The sequence below is a fragment of the Scyliorhinus canicula genome, chromosome 2 (genome assembly GCF_902713615.1).
Source record: "Scyliorhinus canicula chromosome 2, sScyCan1.1, whole genome shotgun sequence".
Classification (NCBI taxonomy): Eukaryota; Metazoa; Chordata; class Chondrichthyes; order Carcharhiniformes; family Scyliorhinidae; genus Scyliorhinus; species Scyliorhinus canicula.
Genome location: NC_052147.1, coordinates 140994315 through 141010999, shown reverse-complemented (window position 1 = coordinate 141010999; position 16685 = coordinate 140994315). Strand labels below are relative to the sequence as shown.

The 16685-nt window shown below is 43.9% G+C and overlaps 1 protein-coding gene across 11 annotated transcripts in view; it reads left to right on the top strand.

Annotated features, from left to right (window-relative positions):
- Window positions 1–4744: 4744 nt before the first annotated feature.
- The window catches only part of zdbf2 (zinc finger, DBF-type containing 2), a 31013-nt gene continuing 19072 nt past the window's right edge, over window positions 4745–16685 (top strand). The window contains exons 1-2 of one of the 11 annotated variants that reach the window (XM_038787235.1): window positions 4745–4859; window positions 9676–9754. The gene's annotated coding sequence lies outside the window, so the exon portion shown is untranslated. Of the gene's footprint in view, window positions 4860–4928; window positions 5876–5901; window positions 6568–8729; window positions 9409–9672; window positions 9755–16685 lie in introns of those variants that run through there. The other 10 variants (XM_038787175.1, XM_038787252.1, XM_038787210.1 and 7 more) reach the window with 10 other exon arrangements.

Sequence of the window (16685 nt, the reverse complement as noted above, 5' to 3'; positions counted from 1 at the left end):
ATTGACAGTTATAGGCAGGCCTCCACTCATTGCACAAATTGCATCAAGCATGACATTCTTGTACAAGATTTGAATTGACTCGTTCAGAGATTGGACTTCGTGTTTGGAATCTCACTTGCACGCAATTCCTGCGGTGTACATTTGTTTGAACTATTAGTAGTTGCTCCAAATGGAAGTTTGGACGTGCAGATCTGGCAACTGTCTTTAATTGGTCAGTATTTTTTCATACTATATTTAAAATTCAATATCTGCCAGTAAAAGAAAACCAACAGGCTTTCACTTCTCTGGTTATGAATGATATGGAGATGCCAGCGTTGGACTGGGTGGTGGGCACAGTAACAAGTCTTAGAACACCAGGTTAAAGTCCAACAGGTTTACATAGACCATACAGTGCAGAAGGAAGCCATTCGGCCCATCGAGTCTGCACCGACCCACATAAGCCCTCACTTTCCACCCTATCTCTGTAACCCAATAACCCCATCTAACCTTTTTTGGCCACTAAGGGCAATTTATCATGGCCAATCCACCTAACCTGCACGTTTTTGGACTGTGGGAGGAAACCAGAGCACCCGGAGGAAACCCACGCAGACACTGGGAGAACGTACAGACTTCGCACAGTGACCCAGCAGGGAATTGAACCTCGGTCCCTGGCACTGAAGCCCCAGTACTATCCACTTGTGTTACCTGATGAACGGGTTGCGCTCCAAAATCCAGTGATTGCAAATAAACCTGTTGGACTTTAATCTGGTGTTGTAAGATTTCTTACTGGTTATGAATGGCAGAGCTTTCTATGATTAGTAACTCTTAATGTAAATTATACCTGCTTGTTACTACAGACTACGCTGATTCATCAATTCCTATTGTCTTTGGCAGGTTTTATTTGCTTTCAATCTGCTGCATGGTTTAAAATTTTATAAGATTGTGAACGTTTCAAACTTTGTGTAGCTTGTGGGCATTTAATGGCAGCAGTTTACTTTCGTCTTTGACATGTCAGACTGGAGTATTTGACTGGTCTTGATCATGTGACCTTCTTCACCTTGGATTTTATGATGGAGGGAAGGTCATTGATGAAACAGCTGAAGATGTTTGGGACCTGAGTGATTCATGCAGTGATGTCCTTTGGATTGAGATTGTTTTTTTTTATAAATGTTTTTGAACAAAGTATATTTACCATTATGTACACCGAATAAGATATATATTATAGAAAAGGGCACATAAACATACAAAAAAAAAACCCCAAAAGTAGTAATAAAAATAAACTAACTGGTACGGTATCATGCACCAGTTCAACAGCAGCAACTCTACAATTGGCAATATTTACAACACATAAGTAGGCATCTGTTTGTGTGTGGGGGGGGGGGGGGGAGGGGAGGAGACTGGGGAGGTAGATGTACATTTGGGCGGAGGAAAAACAATTAGAGGGCAATACTGGAATGGGTCTGGTGTCACTTGTTTCTCCCGGATGGTTTTCATTGTTGTCTCGTGCTCACCTCCCCTTCAGCGTTAGTCCCGTCTTTCGTCTGGATTCTCCTTGCTCTCTGTTCCTGTAAATGCCAAGTTTGTTATCATTTTATCATTTCCCGTGCCCTCCTTCCGGCTATCATTTACCTGCCTCCCCACCCCACCTCCCTGGTTCTCCTCGATTGTTCCCTGTCTCTTCTCTTTCCCCCCCTCCTCCCCCCCCCCCCCCCCCCCCCCCCCACTCCTGTTGTTTGCCTATCTTTCCTCTTGGGTTTAACTGTTCACCCCCCCCCCCCCCTCTCATGCATTGGCTACTTTCCCCTGATTCTTGGCTACCTGACTATTCTTGTTCATTGACCACAAACCGGTCCCGGAACAATTGGGTGAATGCCTCCCACGTTCTGTGGAAGCCGTCGTCTGACCCTCGGATAGCGAATTAGATTTTTTCCATTTGGAGAGATTCCGAGAGGTTGGACAGCCAGTCTGCAGCTTTGGGTGGTTCTGTTGTGACCGTCAGCCGAACACCATAATCAGCCATTGGATTCATTGGCTTCCATACTTGATTTTGGTGCAAGTCGCCACATTTGACCAAACTTGCACTGAGGCAGTGAACAGGTATTAGCGACTTGATTGACCATTTGTGTCGTGTTCCTGGAGTTGAGAGTCTGAAACTGTCTATAGGTGCAAATTTCAAAACGCTTGCATGTACTGCACATTCTTAGACTTATGGCAATATTGACTATTTGCTACAAAGTGTTACATAGGATGAACAGCACAAAGGAACCAGGTCAGCCCATGAGAGTGTTTGTACTCCACTTAAACCTAGTTCATCGTTCCTCTAAATATACTGTTGTAACCATCTACACCTCCGCTTCATGCCTGTCTGGTTTCCCCATAAATGTATCTACACTATTGGCTTTTTATACTCCCTGTGGTTGTGAGCTGTACATTGTTTCGACAGTTTAGGTGAAGAGAGTTCTTGGGGAAGCACGGTAGCACAGTTGCTTCACAGCTCCAGGATCCCAGGTTAGCTTCCCGGCTTGGGTCACTCTCTGGAGTCTGCACGGTCTCTCTTCCCCCCCCCCCCCCCCCCCCCCCCCCCCCCCCCCCCCCCGTTGCGTGGGTTTCCTCCAGGTGCTCCGGTTTCCTCCCACTGTCCAAAGATTTGCAGCTAGGTGGATTGGCTATGTTAAATTGCCCTTGGTGTCCCAAAAATAAGTTAGTTGGGGATAGGGTAGAGGTGTGGGCTTGGGTAGGTGCTCTTGCCAAGGGCCGAGGCAGACCTGGAGGGCTGAATGACCTCCTGCACTGTAAAATCTATGATTCTTCGTGACATTGAAGGCCTGTAATTATCTTCCTGCATGATTAAATATTGTGTAACTTTCTGGTTTAAATGGCTGTTTAGTTTCCTGTATGGTAACTATAACTCTACTTGGAATTGTTAAGTGCTCTGCGATACAAATGCAGGTTTGTCTTCTGCAGTAATTCATTTTGTGCAAAACCTGATGCTGAATTTGGAATGTGTTCTGCCATACATGAGTCTAGTGCCACCCTTCTGCTCATAGGGAGGTGCTGCCTGAAATCTCCAGCATCTAGCACTGACATTTTGCAGCCTATAATGGATTTCTGGAACCGTCAAATTGTCATCTACCAAGAAGCTATTCTACAGCAAAGAATTTACTTTTGTATAGTAAAGAAAAAGGAGGTTATCATTGAACGTACTGACTGAATTAGTCCGGTAAAACTGTGCTGAGTGCTGAGGTGATAATTAAATTGATCAAAATCTCCTCCCGTGCAAATAGTTGTCAACTTGGTGATCAAGCATTCAGTATAATACACAATTGTTGGTGCTACAGTTCAGCATCTCAAAAAGGTGAGTTCTGTGGTCTATATTATAAGCTTTATAATAATCTTGTTATGGCAGCAGTATCAGAGAATCCTAGAATTTGCAGTGCAGAAGGAGGCCACAGCTTTTTTGGGCTCTTTTTATAGCCAGTGTGACTCGGTATCGCATTGCACATGATGGTGTAGCACTCGCAAGTCCAAAATATCAGTCATCTGAACATGTTTCTCTCTCGCCCCCCCCCCCCCCCCCCCCCAAATCTTGACACCGCAGTGTTACTCCTGAGAAGTAATTCTTGGGGCTTTTCACAGTAACTTCATTGCAGTGTTAATGTAAACCTACTTGTGACAATGAAGATTATTATTAAGGGGGAAAACACCCTGATATAATTTGAGCTGGCATATCGAGTGGCGTTGGGCCCCTCAATTGTCATGTCGGTGTAGTTAAGAGGACTTTGATTCATTACATTGGCAGGCATTGAGGTATTTTTTGGGGAGGAGGTGGCTGAGACACAATTTAGAAGTTTGGTGAGGATGGTTACCAGAAGTAAATGCAAATTGCGAACTCCCAAAATCAATGCTTCCTTGTCCACCTCCAACCGGTTCCTTGCCTTCCTAAAGGATCCATCTTCAATTTCCATTGATAATTATCCACCAAAATGTCATTGGAACATTTAACACCTCGACCCTGTTTTGAGGTTGTGACTGAAATGTGACCGAACTCTATATACCTGCCTTTATTCCATATGCCTTTATAAAGAGAGTTTTTAACAACTGATGTAAATGCAACTGCTGTTTGTGTCATTGTGTGTGTGTGAGAGAGAGAGATGGCTGGGTGTGGTGAAGAAGCTGAGAACAATCTGTGATGGTCTACTATAGTGCACCAGATTTCAGAACCGGCGGGTCAAAATACATGATCTCTTCGAAATTACGGGCGAGAGGATATTAAGTGAGCTTTGGTGCTTGGCTTGTTTATCCCAGCCTCAAATTATTTATCCCAGCAGTGTGAGAACCTCTGATGTGGGAGAGTCGCTGAGAACGTACTCGCCTCTGATCTGTCGAGCCTTGCATGATTTCAGAAGAAGCTGGCCAGTTTGAATTTGTCTCCTGCCCTCTGGGACATTGAGCTAAAGGAAACATTTGTCAATGCACCTTGCAATGCTTGTTGGCAGGTGCTGGTCTGAGATACGATCCCAGACCTTTTAGGGTGTGGAAGCGCTTGTCTCAGCTCTGCACAGTTGTATCCTGACGAGCGGATTCAGAATTTTCAGATTATTTAAAAAAAATATTCCATTGGGCATGCCGCGTGTTTCTGCCTGGCGGCCAGTGTATTGCTGCTGGCCTTTTGAAGTAAGCATCCAGCAGGGTGGGCGTTCTCTGCTTGTCAAAAACATGAGAGTGGAGGATCCCTTTAATGGTGGGCGCGGCCTCGCTTCGTCGTCGGAGGCTTGTAAAGGAGCCCGCTGCCCCTTTAAAAGTGGCCAGGAAGTAGAGAAGGAAGGAGCTGAACTCTGACCGTGAGAGTGGAAGCACATTCAGCGCGCTCGAAAGATACGGTAAGGGGGAGGGGGCAAACGATATAAACCCGGGAAGGGGGGGTGAATATGGGAAGGGACTGCTCCATTGAAAGATGTGGGAGGGGAGCCCGTGGTCTCGAAACGGTGGCCACGCGATTACTTGTTACTTTAATGTAGCAACTTTAATGTTGCAACTTGCACCATGTCTCAATATTTTCAGAACCCCTGGGGGATCAGTTCGCTCAGAGTTGGTTGTCTTTCTTCGGTAGGGTGGGTTGAAGTGCAGTGAAAACAAGAGCCCACTTTGCTTCGCTGCCGGACACATCTGCGCAGAAATGAATTGGATTTGTTTTGATCTGCTTGACCTACACACTGGAATCTTAATCCCCCTCCCTGATCACCGATCTACTGCTGAGCTGTCAAATGGGATGAGGCATGGAGGAATAGTATGTTACGAGCGACACTGGTGGTGCCCGAGGGAGTCATGACATATCCATTTTAAATGCCTGTGTTTCTGAAGAGCGTCAAAACGAGCTATTTCCCATGACAAAATAAGCAATTATTTGCAAAAGAAGTCTGGCTAAGCTGATGGTACAAGTCTCGCAGTCAATTGTAAACTCTGCTTCCTGTGTTCATAACCTGTAACTGAATGTACTTGTTCTTCAATACGTTTTTCACCTCGAAGTGAGTACTTTAAAGTGCAGACACATCAAATATATCTCACTGAAGATCAACCAATATTCATAGAATCCAGACAGTGCAGCAGGAGGCCATTCCACCCATCGAACCTGCACGGACCATCCAAAAGAGCACCCTACCTAGGCCGACTAGGAACTAAGCAAGAACTAGGAGACAGTTTAAAAGGGGTCTCTGTTTTCAGACCGAGATGAGGAGAAATTCTCGGAGGGTCGCTCGGCTTTAGAACTCTCTCCTCCAGTTCTACCTGGGAACTAAGGGACAATTTAGCATAGCCAATCCACCTGCACATCATTGCACTCGGGAGGAAACCCGCACAGACACTGGGAGAACATGCAAACTCCACACAGTCACCCAAGGTTGGAATTGAACCCAGATCCCTGGTGCTGAGGCAGCTGTGCTAACCACATGCACCTAAATATTGTGCACAAATATTGTGACAGCTTGGCTTGTTTTAAATTCCAGCTATAAAGTTTCTTAAATTGATCCCATTTACCTATTGTTTGGAAAATATTTTTTCTGGATGAATTAGTGTAAACAGATTTCTCGACTCAAGGGGGTGGCAAGAGAGGATCAGCCATGATCACACTGACTGACAGAGCAAGCTCTGATGACCTGCAGCCACTCCTATTTTCTACTTTTCTGTTCAGAGCTTCTCTTCAAACCAAGCATCTCCAGTTTCCTCCTGAATTAACTGGATTGAGGGCTGCAATCAAGATGTGTACATCCTTGTGTTAAACTGCATCACCCTATTCATTTTGTCTCCTAGGTGGCAAGGATCCAGTGGCAGCTTAGGGGGTTTAGCAGTGTCAGTTTGTGATTAGAATTACATCCTTGCTGCTGTCAAGTCAGCTATCAGATCCATAATGTTGATTTGAAGTAATTTGATGCAGGTGCTGTGGTCTCTTGATTAAAAGAGCAAACAAAGTTCACTTTGTCTGTACTTAGTGCTTTAGTAGTGAGTATTCTGGCATGTGAAGGAGATTTTCACCTCTTTGGCTTCTCCAGTACAGTCAATTGAGTGCCTGTCTCGGAGGATCTTCTTTCATGTGTACGTGGTATTTTCTTCTTCTTCTTAATAGGTCATTGTTTAGAGTACCCAATTATATTTTCATATTAAGCGGAAATTCCATCTGGCCAATCCACCTACTCTGCACATCTTTGGGTTGTGGGGGTGAAACCCACGCAGACACTGGGAGAATGTGCAAACTCTACAAGGGCAGTGACCTGGGGCCAGGATTGAACCCGGGTCCTCGGTGCCATAGGCAGCAGTGCTAACCACTGCGCCACCATGCTGCCCTTAATAGATAATTTTAACAAAATAGTAAAGCTCCGAGTTTTGGGGAAATGAATCCCACTTCCTACATTTGGATGGGGGGGGGGGGATTTAAAAGCAACACTTTGACTTGCATAGTGCCTTTGAAGGTGTCCCAAGGTGCTTTGCAGCCAATTTAGGTGTAGTTATTTTCATATTGGAAATAGTTTGCCGAGAGCAATGTGAGCATGACCAGAGGGACATAGAGCAGGAGTGGGCCATTCTGCCTTTCAAGCATGCTCCACATTCAATATGATCATGGCTGAACTGTTTGTGGTCCCACTTTCCTGTCAGTCCACCAATAACCCATAGCTACCTTTTTGTTTATCAAAACTCTGTCCAACTCTGCCTTCGGTAAATTGTGGCCCAGACTCCACTGCTTTCTGGAGGAGAGAGTTCTAAAGCCGAGCGACCCTCCGAGAATTTCTCCTCATCTCGGTCTTAAAACAGAGACCCCTTTTAAACTGTCTCCTAGTTCTTGTTTCCTCAAAAGGTGGAAACATCCTCCTGGTATCTACCCTGTTAAGACCTCTCAAGATCTTGTGCTTCAATAAGATCACCTCTCATTCTTAATTCCCAATGACTATAGGTCCAAACTGTTCAACTTTTCTTCATAGGTAATTCCTTCATCCCATGAATCAGTCGAGTGAACCTTTTCTCAGCTGCTAATTCAATTATATCATTTTTCAAAACGAGACGACCAAAAAGACCAGGCCATCTATTCTTGGGTGATTGCTAGGGGAAAAGCAATGTCCCTGGGCACCAGGACGAGTGCTTCTTATCTTTGAGTAGTTTAATGGATTTTCAATGCCCTTCTGACGATTGGACCTCTGTTTAATGACTCAACCAAAGGAAGCCATCTCTGATAGAGCAGTACTCCCTTGGCCAATGCGCTGGAGTGTTGGTCTGGATTTTATTCTCAAGTCTCTGGAATAGGGCATAAACTTATGACTTGGGTCTGTGTGCCACTGCTAAGATATGATTGCCTTGGGATGCTGAATGAACTATTATTTCAATGGAAGATGCACTGAAAGTAATGTAGTGTGACTTGCATTCAATTACAATACAGGCCAATCCACCTGACCTGCAGATCTTGCATTGTGGGAGGAAACTGGAGCACCTGGAGGAAACCCACACAGGCATGAGGAGACGGTGCAAACTTGGGGGAATAGTACACTTTCCAGTTGAAGCATTTTCTGCTGGTGTTAAGTGCTGCTCTGTTTAGATGCAGACAGTTTAGTTTAGATGCACAAGTTTCACTGTGCCCCGCCAATGATATAGGCAGTTGTTCCAGACGCCATGTTTGTTGTCACAGCTGACCACAAATTACCATGTTCATTAACCCGGTTAACCATGTACACTATTGTGTGTCAGTCTCTATGAAAGGTTGCACTTCAATCCATTAACCCGGTTAGGTTTTTGGACAAAAGGACCTGCTGGAGCCAACTGGCCATCTTGGAATTTAAAAAAAACTATGAAGTCTAGCTGCAGTAAATTTTAAAACTAGTTCAGCTTTGATTACTTCACACAATCATTCTCTGAACCTACTTCTTAAATCAATGGCTGGGCCTCAACTGGAGTACAGTGTTCAATTCTGGGCACTGTATTTCAGGAGGGATGCCAAGGCCGTGGCAAGGTCACATACAGGGTTTATTACAATGGTACTGTAGCTATGCGGAGAGACTCAAGGAATTAGGATTATTCTCCTTCAAACTGTGGCTCACAGTCACAGAATTCCTACATACTGAAGGCCCTTCAGCCCATCGAGTCTGCACCGATCCACTCCGTGCAATACCTGTAACCTGCAGATCCCTGGACACTTGGGGGCAATTTATCCTGGCAAATCCACCTAACCTGCACAGCTTTGAGCTGTGGGAGGAAACCAGAGTACCTGGAGGAAAACCACGCAGGTTCTAGAAGATCGTACAAACTCCACACAGTCACCCCAGGCCAGTATTGAACCCGGCTTCCTGGCGCTGTGGGGCAGCAGTGCCAGCCACTGTGCTGCCCATTAACAGGGACGACATGAAAAATTGCAAAGGTTTTTAAAGATGAACTGTTTACACTGGCAGCAGAGTTGGTAACTAGAAGGTTACACAAATTGGCCAAGGAACAAGAGTTATCTGGAATGCATTGTTGGAAAGGGTGAAAGATGATTCAATTGTAATTTTCAGCAAGGAATTGGATTTATATTGGGGAATGAGAAAAAAATCTTCCAGGGAAAAAGCAGGGGGAGTAAGACAAATTAGAGCATTATTTCAATGAGACATGATGGGCTTGGGTGACTAAATTGTGCGGTTCCTGGTTAGGTTGTTCACATTGTGAACGTTCACTTTGTCTATTGTGTGGTTTAGAAGTTTCTGCTCTGAACATTCTCTCGGTCTATTGTTGTGTAACGTGGGTTTGGATTGTCAAGGCAGAAAGAACTTTCACAAAATAAGGTAGCTGCAATTTAGGTTGTACTGTAATTTCCATGAATTATGAAATAAGAAACTGATTGTATCAGGGCACTGACATGCTATTCCAGCCCTGATCAATGTACAGAGCGAGGCGCCACTCACTCCCAATTGAACTAAGGTAAGTGTCGCCGTCGCCCATTGTTCCTGTACTCACTGACCCACATTGGCTTCCAGTCTTGCAACAACTCAATTTAGGGGGAGTAAACATAATCTCATCCTTGTTTTTAAAATCATGCGGGGGGGGAGGGGGTGTTGGGGGAGGAATGTGCCCAATTCCTGAGCACTATCTGTCCCTGGTGTTGAGTGTATCAGGTGAGGGGATGTTGGGCTCTTCTGTGATGACCTTCCACTATTGAATAACCGGTTGATATTTTTTGTCCAGTAGACTACTTGAAGAACGACAGCTTGGGGTGAGGTACCAACAAAGCCAAATCCATGAATTATTTTGGTTCCAGAGAGAATAGGTAAGGTGACAAAATTGAAGAGGGGTTGAAGGAGGCCTACCTAATTGATACTGAGCAAGTGGAGGATGGGATGGAAGAAACAAAATTTAACAATTTGGCTGATCTCTCAAATTTCTGGCATTTTGCTGACAAAATACGGTTCCCCATCAATCATCCTTTGCTTTCTATTTTTTGCTTGTATCAGTCATTTTTACAGTCGGTTTCTAAAATTGCAGAATTATTCTGCATGGACATTATAGAGATGTGTTGTAAGGACATGCTATCTGCTATTTTAATTAAGCTATTCAGCCATTCCTAATTTGAGTTGACAAGGCCGTTGCTCCTGACTCAGCACATTGGGTTTTGGTTACTGCTTGTCCTGTGTCAGCTGTGGCTCTGTCAGTAACACACTTGTCTACCATTCAGAAGGTCGTGAGTTCAACCCCTGCTCTCAAGACTGAATCCAGGCCATCGCTTACAGGGCAGTGATGAGTAGCAAGGTCAGAAGTGTCATCTTTTGGCTGATGCATTAAACTGAGTATCCTGTCAAATTGGCTGCCCTGTTTGCTAAGTTAAAGCAGTGACTGTGTTTCAATAGATGAAGCACTTTGGGATGGCCTGAGGTTGTGAAAGGCGGTGCAGAAATGCTTTTCCTTTCGCACTACAGCACAGCGCCCTGCTCTCTGAAAGTGCTTTTACGAACCACATGGCTAAGTGGAGTATTTTGTAATTACTGAGGGAAGCCACTAAGTGAGCTCCACCAGGGAGCTCATTTGGGCACCTTGTGTAAACAGCTGCTGATGTGCAACACTACCTTGTGTGTGACAATAGCATTTGTTTCTCCCCAACTTCTAAAAGCTCCGATTCCCTGCAGTGCCCTTCCTAATATTACATGTACCTATTTTCAAGGTATCAAATATCAAGCATTCAATAGCAAGAATGGGTGGGGTTTTCCTTTTCTGTGAGGTTTATTTAACCAATGCACTTAATTAATTCCCCCGAGATAGAAAGCATCACATCAGCAAAAATGCTTGTGTTCAGTATGCCGGAATGTACTGTGATTGTTATTAATTGGATACACAAAAGGATGACAACATGAATTCTGATCCTGGACTTAGTGTTGCATGTATGACAGGCCAACTTTATTCTTTGCCCAAGGATGTAACAGTTTCAATAAACGCTGTCCTCCAAGCAAGTCGGCTAATTCCTTATAGAGTGGCAGTGGTCCGGCTGTTTTAACATCGGCGCTCTGCTGTATGTCATCAGACCCAAAGCACCCGGAAGCTTCCTGCAGCAGGAAGCTCCTGCTTAAAAACATGCATTGGGTTCTTGTTTTAACATTCTTTAAAGTACTCAGAAGTCAGATTAATCATTGCTTTTTAAAATTTTTCCAAAGTAATGGTTTTATTAACATTAAAACACCCACAACTTTACAGAGACTCAACTTCTTAATCAGTACAACTATTTGACTGGGAACGGCCAATTCTTCTGCTTCAGGCAATGCTGGTTAATCCACTGGGTATCCTGTATCACCTTCTTCTGACCTATGGGCTTGCTCCAGTCAATTTTGTGCACTTGTTGATCCGATCTTAATAAAAAGGCTGGTTTTTAATAAGGCAAACACATTTTCCAGTACCTTTTGTATTCTCTCTGCCTCCCTCCCAGTGGTGGTAGTGCACCTGATGTTTATAATAGCTCCTTGCAGACTTTCAAGGACTTGCAGCTGTCTTATCTTTAATCTCTTAAACAGCCTGGTGAAGAAGATTTTCTTTGAAAGTTGCCAACCCAGCAATCTCCTTTTTGAACAAACTCGGTTTTATCCAAACTCGGCTCCATTCAGCAAAGAATTAATCCAGAGTTTTGAGGTATATTCAAATTCCCTTAAAACTGATGCTGGAAAGTCATAAAAATGCTTTGCTGATATGCTCACAAGGACATTCTATTGCTGCTGATATTTACACCAAGATCTTTGTATCCTCAATGCTTTCAATCCGACAGCATAATCTGGTAGCTCTGTTGTGTGATATGATGGTAGATCTCATGAACTTCAGTGTGTGTAGAGCTGTGTGCGTGTACAGCTAACTAAGTATTTTCAAAAGTGTAGCATAATATATTTTCATTCAGTAATTGATCAGTTGCAGAGTTTAAAAAAAATAAATTTAGAGTACCCAATTCATTTTTTCCAATTAAGGGGCAATTTAGCGTGGCAAATCCACCTACCCTGCACATTTGGGTTGTGGGGTGAGACCCACGCAAACACGGGGAGAATGTGCAAACTCCACAGACAGTGACCCAGGGCCGGGTTCGAACCTGGGACCTCGGCGGCATGAGGCTGCAGTGATAACCACCGCGTTACCGTGCTGCCCCTCAATTGCAGAGTTGATGAGCAAGGATGGAACGGGATGCAAATTGCCAAGGCCTAGCAGATCTTTGCTCTTCTAAGGTTAAGCCTTGCTTGCTTTCCCTGATATCCGTGAACTAGAACCTTGGTTTACAGGGCACCATTTCAAATGTTTGTGTATGATACAAAGCTTGGAATCGTTGTGAACCTAGAGGGAGATAGTGTGATGCTCCAAAGGGACATAGACAAATGTGAAGTTATTCATTTTGGTAGGACAATCCTGATGAGACTATTTAAAATAAAAGGCTACAACTGTGTATAGGGGATGCAAGAGCAGAGCGAACTAGGTGTATAAGTAATTGAAGGTGCTAAGACTGTTGAGAGAGCAGTTCATAAACATACAGTATCCTAGGCGTTATTAATAGTGGGGGGGGGGGGATTGTAAACAAAAGCAGATAACTTGTTTAACTTGTGCAAGACACAAGTTCTGCCTCAACTGCAGCATTTTTCCCAGTTTTGGGTGCCGCACTTCAGGATGGGTGTGAAGGTGTAGGATAGAGCCCAGGAAATATTCAAATTAACGATTCCAGGGATGAGGAACTTCAATTATGAAGGTGGATTGAAGAAGTTGTAACTGTTTTCCTTGGAGAAAAAAGGTCAAAGAGATCTGAGATATTCAAAATCATGAGGCGCGTTTTGGACAGAGTAGATGGGGAGAAACATTTCCCACGGATTGAACAAGAGAGGGCAAAGATTTAAAGAAACAAGAAATATATGAGAAAGTAACTTTTTCGAGGAGTGATTAAGATTCTGAATACCACTTCCTGAGTGTGGCGGAGATGAGTTCAATCGAGGCATTCAAAAGAAAAAATGTGCAGCGTTTGCAAGGAGCAGGCAGAAGGAGAATGCCACTAAGCAGATTGACATTTGGAGAGTTGGTGCAGATGTGATGGGTTGAATGGCCTACTTCACTGTAAAAATATTCTGAAATTGGAGTGCTTGCCTGTGTCAGAAATAGGCTTATTCTCCAAGTACTGCCACTCTGAAATTGTCGGCTTGTATTTTTAACCACTCGTATATTTTGATTTAGTGGTAACATTCCACAGAAGGTATACCACAGGAACAAGCTATTCAACACAACTGGCTCACACTGGTGTTTATATTCCACATGAACCTCCTTGCTTACTTCCTCTTACCCTGTCAGCAGATAGTCCTATTCCTTTCTTCATCATGTACTTGTTAGCTTCTACTTAAATGCATCCATGTTATTCGCCTGAGCTGTGTTAAGTAATGGGTTAAGAGACATTCCAATTAGTTGTCTGATTTATGTTAAGTATCCAATAATTGACACTGATATGTAAAGAGGCTTCAGGTGGCCTTAGGGTCAGGTGATGTGAAGATCGAGTTTTGTGCAGCGTCTGTTAAAGTGAAATAAAGGAGTTTGTGAAAAGGAGAAGAACCGTTGACTCTATACAACAGCAGCTTTACATCTAACAAGCTGTTCCATGTACTAGCAAGCTTGGCCTTCTCGTGTCTCTGGGTAAATTAGTTCCTCCTGATCTGGCTATTCTGTACTGTGGTCCTTTGTTTTGGACTCCGTCGCAAGTGGAAACATCAACTCTCCCAGTTATTATCAGTTGGTAATGAAGGTGAAGGCCTTAATCAGAAATCATAGAATTTACAGCGCCGAAGGAGGCCATTCGGCCCATCGAATTTGCACCGAACCTTGGAAAGAGCACCCTACTTAGGCCCAAGCCTTCACCGTATCCTAGTAATCCCATCTAACATTTTTATACACTGAGGGGCAATTTAGCATGGCCAATTCACCTAACCTGCACATCTTTGGATTGTGGGAGGAAACCGGAGCACCCGGAGTAAACCCACGCAGACATGGGGAGACATTGCAAACTCCACTCGAGTGACCCAAGCCAGGAATCGAACCTGGGACCCTGGAGCTGTGAAGCAACAGTGCTAACCACTGTACTGCCATGCAGTCAGATTAAAAAAAAGAATGCCCTGTGTATAAACCAAAGGGAAGTCCACACCACCTGGCAACACAGACTTCCCTCAGGCTCACGCAGCACTGACTGCTGCATTGTGTGGGATTCAGGAGGGTGGTAAGTTGGAAGAGTTGTTAAACCGGCAGTGAGCAGAAGTTTGCATTGAGTTCAAGTATAAAATTTAATCTATGCTTATGAGGAATTCAGTTTAAAACCATTAAAAACTTGCAGTTATATTGTGCTTTTCATGAACTAGACATCCCAAAGTTCTTTACAACCTTTTCAAATGTAATTATTGTTGCAATAAAGGAAACCTAGATAATTGGTGCATGGCAAGGTGTACAAGCAGCAAAACTATTGATACATGTGCGAAAGACAGTTATCCACTTCAGATAGATAGAAGCCTGAAGAGCAGAAGCCTGCTACTTGGGTGCCCTGGACACTATTAATCCCTCAGCCAACATCACGTTTTTAAAAAATGTTAATGATCTCATTGCTTATTATGAGAACATTATTAGCTGCTGTTTCTCTTGCATTGCAACAACGACTGCTTCAACAAGTACCGTACTTTCCGGACTATAAAGCGCACCTGACTATAAGCCGCACCCACTGATTTTGAATTTTTTTTTATTTTGAACATAAATAAGCCGCACACGTATATAAGCCACAGGTGCTTACCGGTACATTGAAACAAATGAGCTTTACACAGGCTTTAACGAAATACGGCTTGTAACAAAAATAAAAAATTAGCGGTAAAGAATAGCCTACCAAGAAAGTCATTGGTCACTGTGGAGCGAAATCAATCCGATTAAGCTCTTAAGATTAACATAGAATCATCAGTTTGAAACATTAAAAATAAATAAATCGTGTAAAAAGAAGTATTTTATTACTGATCGTAATCAAGATATCACCAACCCAGGTGATCAGAGTCACTATCCTCCTCTTGTGCACTGAAACCACTGAAGTCATCTCCTTCAGTGTCAGAGTTGAATAGCCTCAGAATTGCTTCATCCGATGTTGGATTGTTTTCATTGTCGCTCTCATCACTTTCATCCGGAGGCAAATTTCCCGCTGAGCTCATGCTGCCCTCTTCAACACGCAGCAATCCAGCTTTTCGAAACCCGTTGATGATAGTGGATTTTTTAACAATGCTCCACGCTGTCAGGACCCACTGGCAGACTTGACCATAAGTTGCTCTTCGCATGCGGCCCGTTTTAGTGAAGGATTTCTCCCCACTTGTCATCCAAGCCTCCCACTGAACACGAAGCGCCACCTTAAATGCACGATTTAAACTGATGTCGAGTGGCTGTAAATACTTTGTTGTGCCCCCAGGAATCACAGCTGGAATTGAGTTTGTCCTCTTGATGGCTTCTTTCACAGAATCTGTTATGTGGGCCCTCATGCTGTCCAAAACGAGCAATGCCTTGTTCCTGTGAAAGAATCCTCCCGGTCGCTTGCCGTAGCACTCCGTATGCCATTCATGCATTAGGCTTTCCGTCATCCATCCTTTCTTGTTGACTTTCACAACAATTCCTGTAGGGAATTTTTCTTTTGGTATCGTCGTGCGTTTAAAAATCACCATCGGTGGAAGCTTTTCTCCCGATGCCGTGCAACTCAGAACACAGGTGAAGTGCGTTTTTTCATGCCCAGTTGTTTTCAGCATGACGGATGATTCACCTTTCCTGTTGACAGTCCGAGTGAGAGGCAGGTCAAATGTCAGAGGAACCTCATCCATATTTATGATATTGTGTGGGCCAATGGAATGCTCTGCTATCATTGCATCAGTGAATTTGCGGAAGTTTGAAATTTTTTCCTCGTAGTCGGGAGGGAGCTGCTGACACAAACTCGTCCGTACCCTGATGGACAGGCCTTTACGTCTCATAAATCTGAGACACCACGATGGTCCACCTCTAAAATTCTCAAACTTCATTGCGGTGGCGATTGTTTTGGCTTTCAGTCGGATCTGTACAGTTGAAACACCTCGGCCGTCTGCTCTCTGCATGTTGACCCAGTCTTCGAGCTCATTTTCTAGTTCGGGCCATCTGCTTTTCTTCCCTCTGAAAGCTTTAGTTGTCTTTTTGCACTGAGTCAATTCCTCACGCTGCTGTTTCCAATGTCTTATCATCGACTCATTAAGACCAAGCTCTAGTGCAGCAGCTCTATTTCCTTTCCCAACAGCCAGATCGATCGCCCTCAACTTGAAAGCTGCATCATATGCATTTCTCCGTGTCTTTGCCATGATGAGGGTGACAAAATGACTACCGTAATCAGAATGATGGGATGTTTGAGCGCGCTCGATTTAATCTAAACAGTAAACTAAAAAGTTACATTGTTTTACCTTGACCCGTTACGCAATTTCATTGGTTTAGTGAAAAGAAAGCGGGAAAAATCCATAAATAAGCCGCGTCGTTGTATAAGCCGCGAGGTTCGAAACGTGTGAAATAAGTCGCGGCTTATAGTCCGGAAAGTACGGTACTTTATTATCTGTACTGTGGGACATTGAGGTTATGAAGGGTGATTATTTAATAGAAGTGTTTTGTTGAGTTGGCAGTGCACGTACAAACCCATGCTCCAACTGTTAGCAGAAATTTTTGGGACCACTGTACATGGG